Genomic DNA, 14,292 nt, shown 5'->3' on the forward strand with positions numbered 1-14,292 from the left:
CTGCTTTTCAAAGCCACCAGTGCACCTAAGCAAAATAAATAATCTGTAGGGCAACTTCCATGTTATTTCTCTGTTGACTTTCTGGGGTTTTTCCCTGCCAAACAGCCACCTCTCAGAGCAAAAGGCAAAACCACCGTGTTGGAGTCTCCTCTGCTTTTAATATTTCCTAATAAAACAGCATTTTAAAATGAAAAGGAATTTTTCTAAGGAGCAAGTGTGGGAAAATGATGGCAAACCTCATTTCATACAGATCCAAGAATAATTTTTCCACTGCTCAGGATGCTTGGCTATTTAGTCTGCATCAGAGGCATGGGACTTTTATCAATCAAAGAGCCACTTTGTCATTAAATGGAATCTGGGAGTTGCTCTGAGATTCAACTCCACATAGAAATTGGGAAATAAGGGTTCTTCTTCTCAGACACACTGAGGCTCCTTTGTGCACCTACAGTGCCAAAAAAGGCCCCCAAGACTTCATTTCGCATCAGATCTTTCATAAAATCTATTCACCCAAAGTGCTTTAGGGTTAAAATTAATTCAGTTAATGAGTTAAATAACTGCCAAGGGAGAGAGAAATTAAGAGTCATGGGCAAGGGGGAAAAGAGATGCTTCCAGCTGAGTTTAGAAGAGAGTGTGAATGAGTTGAAGGGGAAAAGAGATGCATTGATGGGCAAAAGCTGCAGTGGAGAAAGCTCTGATGCCCCGGGGGTCAAATCATATGAAGGGAGGAGGAAGAGCCTCTTTCTGCAGGAGAATTGTACCAGTGGCAGCTGATTTAACACCCAGCACAGAAGCAGCAAGAGAAGCTGAAGGTTTGTACCTGGTGTAGCTCTAAATTCTGCCCAGGCTGCACGAACACTCATCTTTTATTGTTTATAATGCAATGGAAATTATCCTGGAGTACGTTCCTATTGCATCAGGCATTTCAGGAAAGGAAAGGCAGATTCTGACTTGGTCTTTTGACTCCCAGAGTCATTTTAGAGAATCATGGGAAAAAATGAGGTTGGAAAAGCCTTCCAAGGTCATCGATCTGTGCCCAATGCTCACTTTGTCCCCAGCCCAGAGCACTGAGTGCCACATCCAGGCCTTCCTTGGACACTTAGAGGGATGAAGACTCCAAACCTCCCTGGGCAGCTCACTCCAACGTTTAACAGCACATTTTGTGAAGACATTCTTCCAGAATTTGAGCCAGACAGAGCTGTAGCTGGTGCATAACAACTTCCTTTCTCCATTCTCTCTCTCCTTAGCAGCCCTTTCATTTGTAGTGGTTGAACTCCTCTGGATCGGAGTCTGTCACTGGTTTAGATGACAAAGAACATTTGAACAGATGTTTTCCAAGTGAGCCATTCTTTCCCAGTTTTTATAGAACCTCTCACTTCACATGAGGCAGGGCTTAGGTGGGTCTGAACCTCAAGGAAACTGTGCTACACCAAGCTTTAAACAGCCCACAGCCCCCAGCACTGTCAGACTGATGACGTTCCCCACACTTTAAGAAGCCTCTGAGGCTCACAAACAGAAGTTTTACATTTAATAGTTTGGATATGACCAGCCCTGATTCATTTCCCTCCTTTTTTTCCCCTCAGTGCTCCATGACGGTGCATTTATGGTGCAGGAAGGTGCCTTGGAAGCTTGAGAATAGTAAATGCAGGCCTGCTTTTGCTCAGCAGAACTTGTTCAGGGCTTTACAAGAAATTTTCAGACAAACTCATCCAACAAAAGTTGGTTTGAAACAAAAAGAAATTAAAAAACCAAACCCACAAGACCCCCAAAGCCCCAAGTGCCTTATTTGGGGAATGTAAATAAAACATGTCCTGGATATTCTCTTAACTGGGGCTCATGTAAGAGAGCATTTGCCCTTGCCTAATGTTCACTTTGTGTGGAGTTTGCTGCTCTGTCCCAGGTTATTGGGAGCTCCTTGAAGCAAGGCAGGGAGGAGGGATGTGAGGGAGGGAACTGTGAGGTTTGGGTTGTACCCATATAGAACAGGGGCTGAACAGTCCCTCCCTCCACCAGTGGGTGGGTTCAGTGTCAAACACGAGGAGGATCCCAGGAGATGCCTTTCTTCCCAAGACCCACTCAGACAGGGGAGGGAAGGATTCCCAGGACGTTGTGTGTTGCTTGAGAAGGTCCTGTGAAACAGCTCTGGGTAAGACACACACCCACGAGCCTTTTCCTGCTGGCTCTAGGGCTTGAAAAGGCTCACATTTCCATAAATCCTTCTGTGAACCCAGAGGCAAGATCGGGCTTTCAGATGTTGAGGTAGTGTTGGTTTGCCAGGTCTAAAGCAAAAACTGGGTGCCCGTTCTGAGGGAAAAGAGCAATTAATGTAATTTCTCCAGACTATTCATATTCAGTGCCCATGGACTCACCCCTCCCACATGGTCTTGTTTCCTCTCCCCTCGAGTCTGGTCTCTGTGGCTCAGGGATGAGCACATCAAACTCTTTAAAGCAGGCTCTGCCTCCAGCCTGTTGTTTTTGGACCCTCGTGCATCCCTGTGTTTGATTTGGACATACCTTGAATCACCGAGTGTAGGTCTGAGGGAGTTTCTCTGCAAGCCTCATTTCCTCTCCTCTGTGAACCAGGATAGATAATTCCTGCCTTGTGGGCATGTAAATTTTAATAGTTTAGTCCCCCAGTTCAGCAAAGCACTTGAGTACATTCTGCTGGAGTAAATGGGATTTTAATTCTGTGATTACATTTTTTTGGTGAACCAGGGCCACAATAAAATACTGGGAGATCATTGGAATTAGAGGTGTTAGAGAACTGTAATGGCATTATCAGTATTTTGCAGTACAAAACCACATAGTGATATTTATTCCCTATCTCCAACCAGGAATAAATGGGGTTTGGTCATCTTAAACATATAATTTAGATGTGACAGATATTCAAGATGCTTGGGAATAATGGTTTGCCTGGTTATTTTGGGTTAGTTTTGTTTTTTAAAATGCAGTGACTCAGTGGCTTAATGTGCTTTTTGGGCTTTGGGAATGCAGTTTCAGCTCCTTTCTGCAAGTGGTTGTGGGGTGTGTGTTCCTGCCAGGGAACGGTGTTAGTTTAGGATTAGGAGTTCTGTATTTGCATAAATAACATCACAGTAAGTATAAATAAAGTCTGCAAAGGGCCCAGCCCTCTGCTGCAGGGTGGGGAAGGGCTCTGTGTGCAGCTGGATGCCCACAGCTGGCGTGGGGAGCAGCAGATGCAGGGAAGGAGCAGCACAGGGCAGGGCGAGATCCAGAGATGCCAGAAAGAAGGAGGAGGCTGGAAAGGGAAGCCCAGTGGCCCGGCAGCTTGTTCTTATCACCTCCCGGGGCTGATGGCAGCTTATCACACCCAGCCCGAAGCTCCCTCACCCAGACAATCCCCTAATTGTCTGTCCCTGTTAAGTAGCAGCTCTGGTGACATTCCAGACCTTGACCTCTGCCCTGTCCAGCGCCAAAGAAGTGCCATTAGGAATCATGTAACAAGGGGAATTAGGGATTGCTGGAAGAGGCCAGGGGGTCAACCTACTGTGGAGCTGGAGCAACAATGCCAGATCCAGCTGCCTGCCCCCTTCCCAGAGATGGCAAAACGGGACGGGACATTCAGGGAAGGAGGGATGGGCTGGAACATTCAGGGAAGGAGGAATGGATAAGACCTGTATTGCTGAGGAATTCCATCCACTTTATAAAGAGTTTGGGCAATCCTGGGTCAAGAAATGTGCTTTAAATATTTTATATTTAAGTAGTCTTGGACACTGGGGCTTGGAGACGGTGTCAAAGGTCCTGCCAGCCATAGCAACTGGTTCTATGTGTGTGTTAGAGCACCATAAATGCCAGCTGAGATTCAGGGATTTGGGAGGTGGGAATCAGAGCACCAGCCACTGCTGAAACTCTCCAAGAACCTGCTGAAGGAAAAGGCTACAGAAGTTTGTGACTGCACTAGGAAATATCAGCCTTCCAGAACATTGTCTGTATTCAAATCCCTCCTCTCCAAAGGGAACCTTGTGTGTAACTTATCCAAATGAGGATCCTCCTGGTTATGGCTGTCAAAATCCCACCTTCTGCACATCCCAGCCCACAGATCTGCCACTGGAAATGTGGGGTTTTTGGCATGTTGGAAGATGAGGCACTGAACCTATGAACTGAGGGTCCAGTTCAAGGAGATAATTGAGGAGATTGATAGATTCAATAGACCTCCCATTAGGCATGTCCTGAAATACAGGCTCCACTTAGTCTGGAAATCTCGTATTTAATAACAGCTGCTCTTATCACTTGAGTTTGATTTTCTATGCAGTATTCAAGCTGAGCCTTTTACATAATGAGAAATAAGCTTGTCTGAGCTTGTAAATGTGCAAAAATTCTCAGTGAACCCTCCAAGTGGTGCAAACCAAGGTAACCATTAAAATCAGTGGAGCTCTGCCAGTTTACATCTGTTAAGGACCTGACTCTCTATTCCCAGGCATGTTAGAGGTGTTACTGCGTAAATGACTGCAAAAATTATTGCTGAAAGGTTTTTTATGCTCCAAAGGTAGATCAGGTATCTGGTTCAGGGAGGGCACATCCATTGCTGCAGGAGGAAATAAAGGAGAGAAAATTGGAAAGTGTTAACAGAGATTTTTTGGAAGCTTTATAATGACAGGTCACATTCCCAAGGACTATAAAGTGGCAAATCTAACACCAATTATTCAAGAGGGGCAAAAAGATGCAGCGAGCAATTACAGCTTAACACCAGTTGTGGGAAAAATATTAGAAAGCATTGGAGGGGGTTTGGGGAGTGAACAGCTTGAGAAGTGTAATTTGATTAGAGATGGCCAATGTGGGGGTTTGAGGTGGGTTTTAACTGACTGAGGATTCTTCCCAGGTATTGCTGCCAGGGGAGGGCTGGATGGGGATGGGATGATGTGAACTTGCATTTTTGAAGTGCCAACCTGGGATGCAGCAGCAGAGTTTCACCAGGCTGGGCTGCGGAACCCATTGGAATGTGTTTCAGTGAGGGGGATGATGGATGCTCTTTGCCAGGAAGCGGGGTGAAAGCCAGATTTGGTTTGAAGACGTGAAATGAAGGGTTTAGTTTTTTGTGTTTGACTTCCTGAAAGTCATAAAAGACCATCACACAGGGGAAAAAAGAGAATTGGGCAAGCTGGACTCCCATGCCAAGCTCTGGCACCTGGGGAAGGGTCTCTAAATGAGCTTTTCTGAGTGTCTCAGTGCAATTCAGGTGCTCTCTCGAGGTCATGCACAGATCAGGGCAGTGTTACTGTGCCAGGGGGTCTTTGCCCACGCACACAAATCCTCTTTTTTGTGAGTCACTTGGAAAATGTCCTTTCTGTTGCCTTTTTTAATTGCAGGCTGCAGCTCTGGGAATGTTTCTTGGGGTCCCCCCTTTCCTTGGCCTGTGGATCTGGACAGGTCTCTTTTCTCTGCTATTTATTCTCCCTGAAACCTTCTCTGTAACTGGCAAGGGCTGTTTGGGACATTGTCCTGCTGTCTGAGGGACAACAGGGAGCACAGGGTGTCCCTGGCCCTTAAAGCTCCTTGATGCTTCTGGGTTAAAAAAAACCCAAACAAACAAACAAGAAAACCCCACCGATATTAATAACAATCAAAACAGCTTTAAACAAAGAAACAGAGAGGATTCTCCTCCTGAACTACCAAAAAGCAACTTAAGTTCCATAATTCACATGCACCAGGTCTCTTGGTGGGGCCAGCAAATGACCTCAGTCCCTGACTGACTGTGTTGGACGGTGTTTAACCCACTGGATTAAAAAGGCAATTTTTGGTTCTGCACAGATACCCATTTTGGGAGGGAATAACTGGAATATTGCAAGCAGCATCCACAGATTCCCTCTTCTCTCTCACAATGCTTTTTCAGCTCAGTTTTAAGCTCTTTGGAGCCAGCTCTTTTGGGTTTTGTGATTATAAACACCTTACAGTCACAGTCGAGCACAGCATTCCCTGGGTGCTGCTCCAGGACAAATAAAAACTGCAAGGAAATGGTTGGGAAATGGTGAGTGACTGAATGCTTCTGTTATTGTAAACCCAGAAATGTTTACTCATTATATTGAAATAGGTTTGGATCATTGTGGATGAAAGTGAAACAAGATATAAGCCTGCAATGACATGCATAAATACATAATTAAGTGTATTTCCTTTCCATATGGAGAGGATTAACTCCCTTGCCTCAGCAGGGAGTTGCTTTATTTGGTGTCTGCTTTGGTGTCCCTTTCTCTCTGACAGCTTACAGGGGACGCTGAAAGGGAATTTCACTCGCTGCCTAATGAATCTTGGAATAAGGACTTGGAGGGGAAGGAATAAGTGATTACCTCAGAAAACAGAAGTTGGGTGACCTGAAGGACCGCCCTGATTTCTCTTTTTGACCTTAAGTGGGCCCTATGGGATGGCAGTGCCCACCTTTCCAAGACTTATTGCTTAGTCATAAATCCACATGGAGGGGAGAGGGTTGTGTCTGGTAAATGCTGAGGCATCAGCAAAAGCTCCCGAGCTCAGGTTTCATAACTTGAGAAATATTTTATCACCCCTGTGAGCCAAACCTCTGAAAAATCAATAGAACTTGAGAGTTGCCTGTATTGATCTGAAGGCCTGAGTTGTACTGAAATATTCATGGCCCCATGTGTTTGTCTATGTGTGGTTTGGGGACCCAGGCGTGGGCAGATTTCACAGGGAAATATTCTCATTTTTCACTTTAACTTGATTAAGGTGCCATGCAAAGCACACCCTTAAGAGACACTGAATTTGTTTGTCTTACAACCAGGTTCCTGCCAGCCAGCCAGAAATGCATTCTCATTATTATTATTATTTTTCTTAAATGACAAACTGTTGGGAGGAAGGAGTCAAGGAGATCTGATAAAATTAGCACCACGTCCTCCTGGGGATCCCCGGGCTTGCTTTGTTTGCAAAGCCAATTTGGACACTGCGTCTTTGATCTTCACTTTCAGTATTTGAGCAGGCATGTTTAGTATCACTCATTTCACTGGAGATTTGGGATTCAAGTTTCCTCAACAAGCTCCAAAGCAGTGCATTAGAAGGGGAATTGTCTGCCAGGCGTCTCAGAATCTCAATACCCTTGATACTAATTTGATGTGATGCATTTCACCAGATGTGTCTACCTGAGCACTGCTTTATGCCCGGGGGATTGTGCTACTGTAGAGTATTAAAGTTGACTCTTCCCCCCTCCCCGCTTTCCTTTCCTCCCTTTTTCTTCCAAAAGCAGCTGAACGAAAAGCATCCATAATTTTAATCTGCATAGAGGTGGATATTTGGAAGGAAGAGTGTGTGTGTGTGTGACTGGGGGGGGGGGGCAGGATTTATGCAAAAAAACCCCACTGATAATAGAGCTTCAAAAATATATAAAGGAACTCCAACAAAGCTTCAAAAATATTTTAAGAAAATGATGTTCAAATATAGGCTAACTGATTATTTATCCTCTCAAACTCCAAAACCTGCTTTTTAAATTTTTTCTATAATTATGGATGTAAGGGGAAAGGCTTAGAAAGGAGAAATGGTGAAAAATTGGTGACAATTAGTCTTCAAGAAAACATATTGGTAAATAGGCTGGCAGGGAGCTGAAAATACTGTAGGACTAAGCACCTCCATAACCTTTATCATAAAGGGTGTGGGGTTCAGGCTGTCAAGGGTTTGTGGGTGGTGTTGGAGCCTGGATCTTAAGTGGAAGGAAAAATAAGGGCAATTAGAACTGATCTATTCCTTAACCCTCCACCCTGTGCAAATTCATCCATGGTTAAAAATAGTCCTATGAAATAAAACCAAGCACCCTAGAGAGGCATTGCTCCAACCAGTGCCTCAAACTAAGCAGCAAACAAGGCTTTGGGCACCTGAGATTTGCTAGTGTTGCTAAAGAGACATTTATTCTCTTTATGCTCATTCCCTCCACCCAGGGAAGTGTTTTCTTCCCAGGGAATGGGCTGTGAAGGTACCTGGTGTTGGTTTGGGATCTGGATCACCTCAGTTGCTTCCCCACCCCCTTTAATGTCCAATAATCTGAATTATTGCTGTTGTGTGGAGCTTCCCAGAAGAAGGAAACTCCAAATTCTGTGTAAACACCAACTGCTGCTGAAGTCACACTGTGGCACTGAGTGTGACCAGAGCTGCTCCTTGTGACCAGGGTTTCATTCACTCAGACTGAGATGGCACTTTTTTCTTGCATGAATCCCATTTTTATCTATGTGGCTGTTACAAACCTTCCCTGCAGAAAGCAGGAGGGGATAAAAGCATCCTCAGCATTCTTTATTTATTTCCATTCCTCAATGGCAAAGTAAACGGAATGTTTAAGCAACTGACATCAAAGATGTGATTTCTCTGAAGCTAAAAAGCCCATTAATCAAAATTTTAAAGTGTTCTTTAATTACCCTGTAATAAAACGACACGCGCAGAGCGGGAGGAAAAATTGTGTACTTTTAGAGTTCCTCATGCTTGTTTGTGTTTCAAATCTCCCCGGAAATCCCCGTTGATCCCTCCTGCTCCTGCTGCTTAATTCCACCCTGCCAGAGCTCCTGTGCTGTGTTGTGTCCTGTGCTGCCTGAGGCACGGGAGCAGTGGCCAGGGAGAACAGGGATGGCTCTAGAGGATTGGGAATTCCGTCCTCCCAGGGAATGAGGTGGAGCACTGAGCTCGTCCTGGCTTGAAGGCTCAGCAGATGTGGTGTTGAGGGGACAGCGACCACTGGATCCTGGAAATCTGAGGTGTTGCATCCGGACTCCAAGTCTGTGGTGTGTCCTGGGAAAGCTGGACCTGGAGTCCCCCCCTAAACAGCAAACGGAGAGATGCAGGAGCAGTGGGGACAGAGCAGAGGCTGGAGTTGGGAAGGACCAGCCCAGCTCCTTCCAGGCTTCACTGTTCAGGGTCTCACCCTTAAAAATGGGCTTGGATGGAAGCACTGAGACAGGGAGACTGGCAAGAGACACCAAAGGGGGCCTGGTGAACACTTGGAGGGATGTGAGCTCTCCAAATGGGCTGTGAGGAAAAGGACATGGTGAAAACCTGGTTAAAAACCTGTTTGTAAAACTCAATTTCATAAAGAAAGGAGAGTGAAAAATCAGATCAGAGTGGGCACCCCACTCCTGTCACTTTGAGGGAGGTGCTCAGGGTTGTGGTAGTAGAGAAAACCTTGGGTGTACAAAGTTAGTCCAGAGGTCAGCAAAATCACAGGCCTCACCTCTCCAAAATTCCAAGTCCTCCAGTTCAATAAACCTTTGCAGGCCCTAGAACCCTCTGCAAATTTTTTTAAAACCTGAGATTACCTATAAAACTGGGACTTCCAGCTGTGAGCCCTGTCCCTGTGGGCAGTATTGGTGAATCCTCATCTTACTGGGGGAGGAATAACTGGGAGCTGGAGGTGGGACTGGCACAATCCCCTTTTCCACACCCAGGTGAGGCAGGCTGGTGTGTTTTGGGCTGAAATCCACTGCTCTTGCCAAACTCAGCGGAGTGGGTACGTTCTGAGTTGATCTGTTTTCAAACCCAGACAGTTGTTAATGAAACAGTTGCTGTTTTGTTGACAGAACATTAATTACTTGATCTTAGGACTTGGTAATTGCACGGGCCCCCTCTGTATACATCACTAATTACATTAGCAATTATATGGCATTTTAAAGACAAAGAAATGACTGCAGCAATTGCAGTGTCAGAGGGACCCTGCTGGTAAATTCCAATCAAGTCTGCAATGGCAGGGAGGTGTTGGGAGAAGTCCTTCTCCAGCCCAGCCCTGCACAAAACCCACTCTTGTACTGCGCTGCTGCCACTGCCTAAAGGGAGCCTTGAGAAAAGAAGGGGTGCTTGAATTTCTCATCCATGTTAGTTACACTCTTAAAATTGATCCAAAGCATTCTCAAAAGGCTGCTTGCTGTGGGAAATATTTTTTCTCTATTACTCTCAGAAATAACTGAGTCATATCTTAAAAATCACAACTTAAATTAGGAATAACCACCATTGTAAAAGCAGTGTAAAATGTCTCTCTGAAAAGCTGCACTGTATTTCCAGGGATCTTCCCTTGCCAATGAGTAGGCCAGAAGGTGGCTTGAGAAGGTACAATTCCTGTGCCTCCAGAAGGTGGAGGCTTGCATCCACGTCTCCCTGTGGAAAGGGACGCGCCAAGGGCCAGGCTTGTGTAACTTTGCCCAGACCCAACCCAGGACAACAGATCCCATTTCCCTTCCCCAGCCTCCCGCTGTGCTTCCCCCAGAGTTCTTCTATTGCCTCCATGGACGTGTTTTAGTGCCTTCCCCCTCAGGGTGGAGAAGTGTTGGGTTTCCCCTTCCCTTATCTCCACTGGTGTTTGTTCTCCTGCTCTGTCGGCACCCTCAGCTCCATCCCCAGCTGCTAGTTAAGCCAGTCCTGCACACGGAGTTAATGAGACATTCCTGCCTAAATAACATGCTGCCATTAAAGCTTCAGATCTCTGCACCTCAGCAGCTGTGTGTTGTCACAGAGATAAATATTTTAACTGGGCTGGCAATTCCCTGCCTGCCCTGCACAAGTGGCTGAAGGAGTGGCTTTTGTTTCACCATTTATTGAAGTGAAATTCAATTTTTTTTCCATCTAGAAAATACCTGGAAAGAAAAAAAAAAAACAAAAAAACCCCACAAAACAAAAAACCAAACCAACAAAAAAACCCCAACCCAACCCAAACCCCCCAAAAAACCCACAACCAAAAAAAAACCCCCACAAAAACAAAACAGGGAGGGAGAGAATGTGCTGTTCTAGAAGGCCTTTCTGAGCCAAGGCAGATCAACCTGGCCATGCCCAGGTGTGACTGTCCTCTCCCTGGGGAAGGACAACCTGCACGATCACTGACCGCTCCTAGAATTCCATTATCACTGCTCTTAGGAGGAATATTCCTTTATACTCTACAAATTCACAGCGACCCAGACACTTTGCCTTTGGAAAAGGGTCACTTTCTATGTCTGATGTGACCAAAGTCATTCAGCTCTTCCCAGAGTGTGGCAGCAACCTTGGAGGGAAGGCTGAACATCTGATCTTCCTGTAAAACCTGGTGAGCCAAGGATTTAACATGTGGGGAGGTTTCAAGCCTTTATTGGTCTTAACATTGACCAAAAAACCTCTTTTCACAATGTTTTTTTAAGAATGGAGTAAGACTGATACATGAAATATGTTCATGACAATGATCCTAGAGAATTTTTTTTGTTTTTCAAGACATTTCTGTGTAGATAATTCTAGATAATCTGAGCTACTTGGGCTTGGAAGCAGTTGTACATGTGCTTATTTGAGTTAAAAACTTGATTTTTTGGTCTGAAACTCTCATACATCTCCTTCTTCCCTCCCTCAGCATTTTGTTTGGAAGTTGCTCAGGCTCCAGCTCAGAGGGTGACACATCCCAGGCTCGTGTTTATGTCTGTCCATCATCAAGTCCTTAAGAGATGTAAGGAAAGCAGGAGTGGAGCAGCAGATCTCCAGCTTTCATCTGCCCAACACACTTCCTCCCTGCAGCACAACAGTAGGGCCCTGTTAAATCTGAGAATCTCTTTCACAGGGACCGCGGGTTTTATCACCAAAATCATCACTTAAAATACTGCTGGGATTTCTTAGCGGGGGGAAAGAGCTGAATAAGATTTTCAGGAGAATGGGTCTCTGTTCAAGAGGAGATGAAGGATATTTCATCAGGACCTGGTTTCAGTGCTGGGATGAAGGTCATCTGCTGATTGCACATTATCCTGAAAGGAGGAACGGCTGCAGGTCACCAAAAACCTCTGTTTTCTCCTCAGCTTTGGGCTGATAGTGCCTCATGTTTTCAGATGCTTTCACTGACATCTGGCAGTAATTTAAATACTGACTCACATTCTGTCGAAAATGTCAGTAAAAGTGACCTTCATCATTAAAATTTCATTTGTTTGAACCTTTCCAGTAATTTTCATTGAAGAAAATGGAATATTCCTGGTTCAAATGGCCAATTACTGTTTTCCAAGCAGTTTTCAGCACTCTGTTTTGTTCATCCCTGTGGCTGAGACATGCACTCTGCACAAGAGGGAGTAAATATATCCAAATTATTTTTGGGAAAAAATGTGATTCACCTCTGCAGCATCAGTTCGTTGTTTGCTCAGAATTTTGCACAGAGAAGATTCCTAAAACAGGACCAACCCCAAATTTAGTCCAGGGAGAGGCCAGGATCAGTTAGTCCCAGTTTTTAATTTTGATTTTGTTCTTTGACCAACTGTGTGCTCATAACAAAAAGGGGGAGGTGTCCAAATTCCCCCTGTCCAGCCCTTTGAGTCCTTCCCCCTCCAAAAAGGACTGAACTCTCACACTGGTGTTGTCCATTTGTAATAAAGGAATGGTCACAAAAGACCGTTAATTATCCTATTATTCCATGCCCAGCATAATCTCAACCTGGCTCTCCCAAATGTGGTTGGATGTTTTACAAGCAAATCTTCAAATCTTGATTTAAAAACTCTCACATAACATTTTATACCATTTTTAAAGTGTTGTTGTTACCTGTGAAGATGATAAAGAAGCAGATTGAACACTCTGAAATTAAGATAATTCCCCCCTTATTTACAGTACAAAAATTTTATTTTTTTTGTTAGGATAATTTAAAGTTTAAAACTGAAGTAGACATACTCATTTTACAAACAAGATATTCTTCCATAAGTAGGACCATTAAAAACAGTAAACAAAAAAACCAAAAAGCTATCTTTACAAAAGCTCTGTGCATAGCAACTTCATACTGTATATAACTGACAAAGCAAAAAAAAACCCCAAAAACAACCCAAAAAAACAACCAGCCAACCCCAAACAAACCCCAAAACTATACAGGAGGGAGAAATGAGGCCTTAAATTACAGGAGGGAGGAAGGGTTTGGAGAAACCATGCATATTGGAAGTGTGCAAAGAAAGAGGGAGAGGAAGATGCTCTACTGAGATAAATTAGGAGATCAAACCAGCTCTGCCAAAGTTATGATGAAATTTGTCATTACCTATTGCAACACTTTCATCTTCCCAGTGGCAAAGAGGAAAACTCTCAGGGAATTGTCAACAGCAACCACTCAAAGAGGACAGGTTTGCTTATTGCAGTGAAAAAATTCTTACACATCGATTCTGGAATCATCTTTGCCCTTTTTGTTGAGTGTTTTGCCACTGCCAAACTCCTTTTTCATGGCCAAGGATTTCTGATTGTGTTTTTCTCTGTAAACCTCAATTAACTACACTCATCTCTAGTACCATGATTTCCTTGCATAAGCAAAATCCATGTTCTAAATAATTCCTAGGTTTAATTTGTTGGTTTTTTGTTTTTCTTTTTTCTCAAAGCAAACCAGATTTTTCATATTTGCACCAACACAGACAATTGCTCTTCTGCAAGTGCTTGGAGCAGCTTTTCAGGGAGGTTTCTCTTTTTCACTTGGACTCATGGCAACTGGGCAACTGGACAGAACTAATAAAAATAACTGAAGGGTGAAAGGAATGTTCAGTGTTCCAGAAACCTTCGTTTTTTTAATATATATTTTTTTATTACCACACTGTCATTTTTACCCCTGAATCTTCCCAAGATTTTAGTGATGTGGTAGATCTTTCTTCCATGTACCTGTGCTGACTAAGCAAAAATAAAACAGAAGGATGGACAAAACCCAGCTTTTCCCATGAAATATCTCTCTTTTTTTTTCAATTGGAAACTTTCCTGACTGAGATTTTGTAATGAAAAATCCCATTTGTTAAGAAAAAAGAACAAGATTTAAGGCAGCAAACTGCTGCTCTCCAGCAGGTGGTCTAGAAATTCCTATTGATCTGGAATATTTGCCAGACAGAATATTGAGTCTGTTTGATGATCAGTTTTAGAAGTAGTCTGTACAGAGAAGGGCAGGGGGAATATTCACCATCTTCAGGCTTCAGAGCTGTTTGGGGTTTTTAGTAGGTGGGAATGGAGGAAGGGATTTGATAGAATGAACCTGGTCCACCAAGATAAGTTTTGGAATTAGGACTCAATGTGTTTTGACTGAAAATTATGGAAGTTTTGATTCCAGCTCTTCCAGTCCTTAATCCATTTTTATCCCTGGATAAATGCATAATTCCAAACATGAATTTGGACTTCCTACTTAGCCCTGCTGGGATATCAGTGCCTATGAATATATGAAATATTTTGGGGGTTTTGTTGTTGCTGTTTTGCTGTTTGGAACATCCAGGTCAGACCCTGCACCCTGTTGTGTTATCAGAGATACACTGACAACTCCAGACTATTTAACATCTACAATCCTTTGATATTTCAGAGCTCACTTGGTTTCAGGGGTGCTGGTTGACCTCCAGTGGCTGCCACAACCTTGGTGGCACGAGG

Source organism: Passer domesticus, chromosome 28, assembly GCF_036417665.1.
Source record: "Passer domesticus isolate bPasDom1 chromosome 28, bPasDom1.hap1, whole genome shotgun sequence".
Lineage (NCBI taxonomy): Eukaryota > Metazoa > Chordata > Aves > Passeriformes > Passeridae > Passer > Passer domesticus.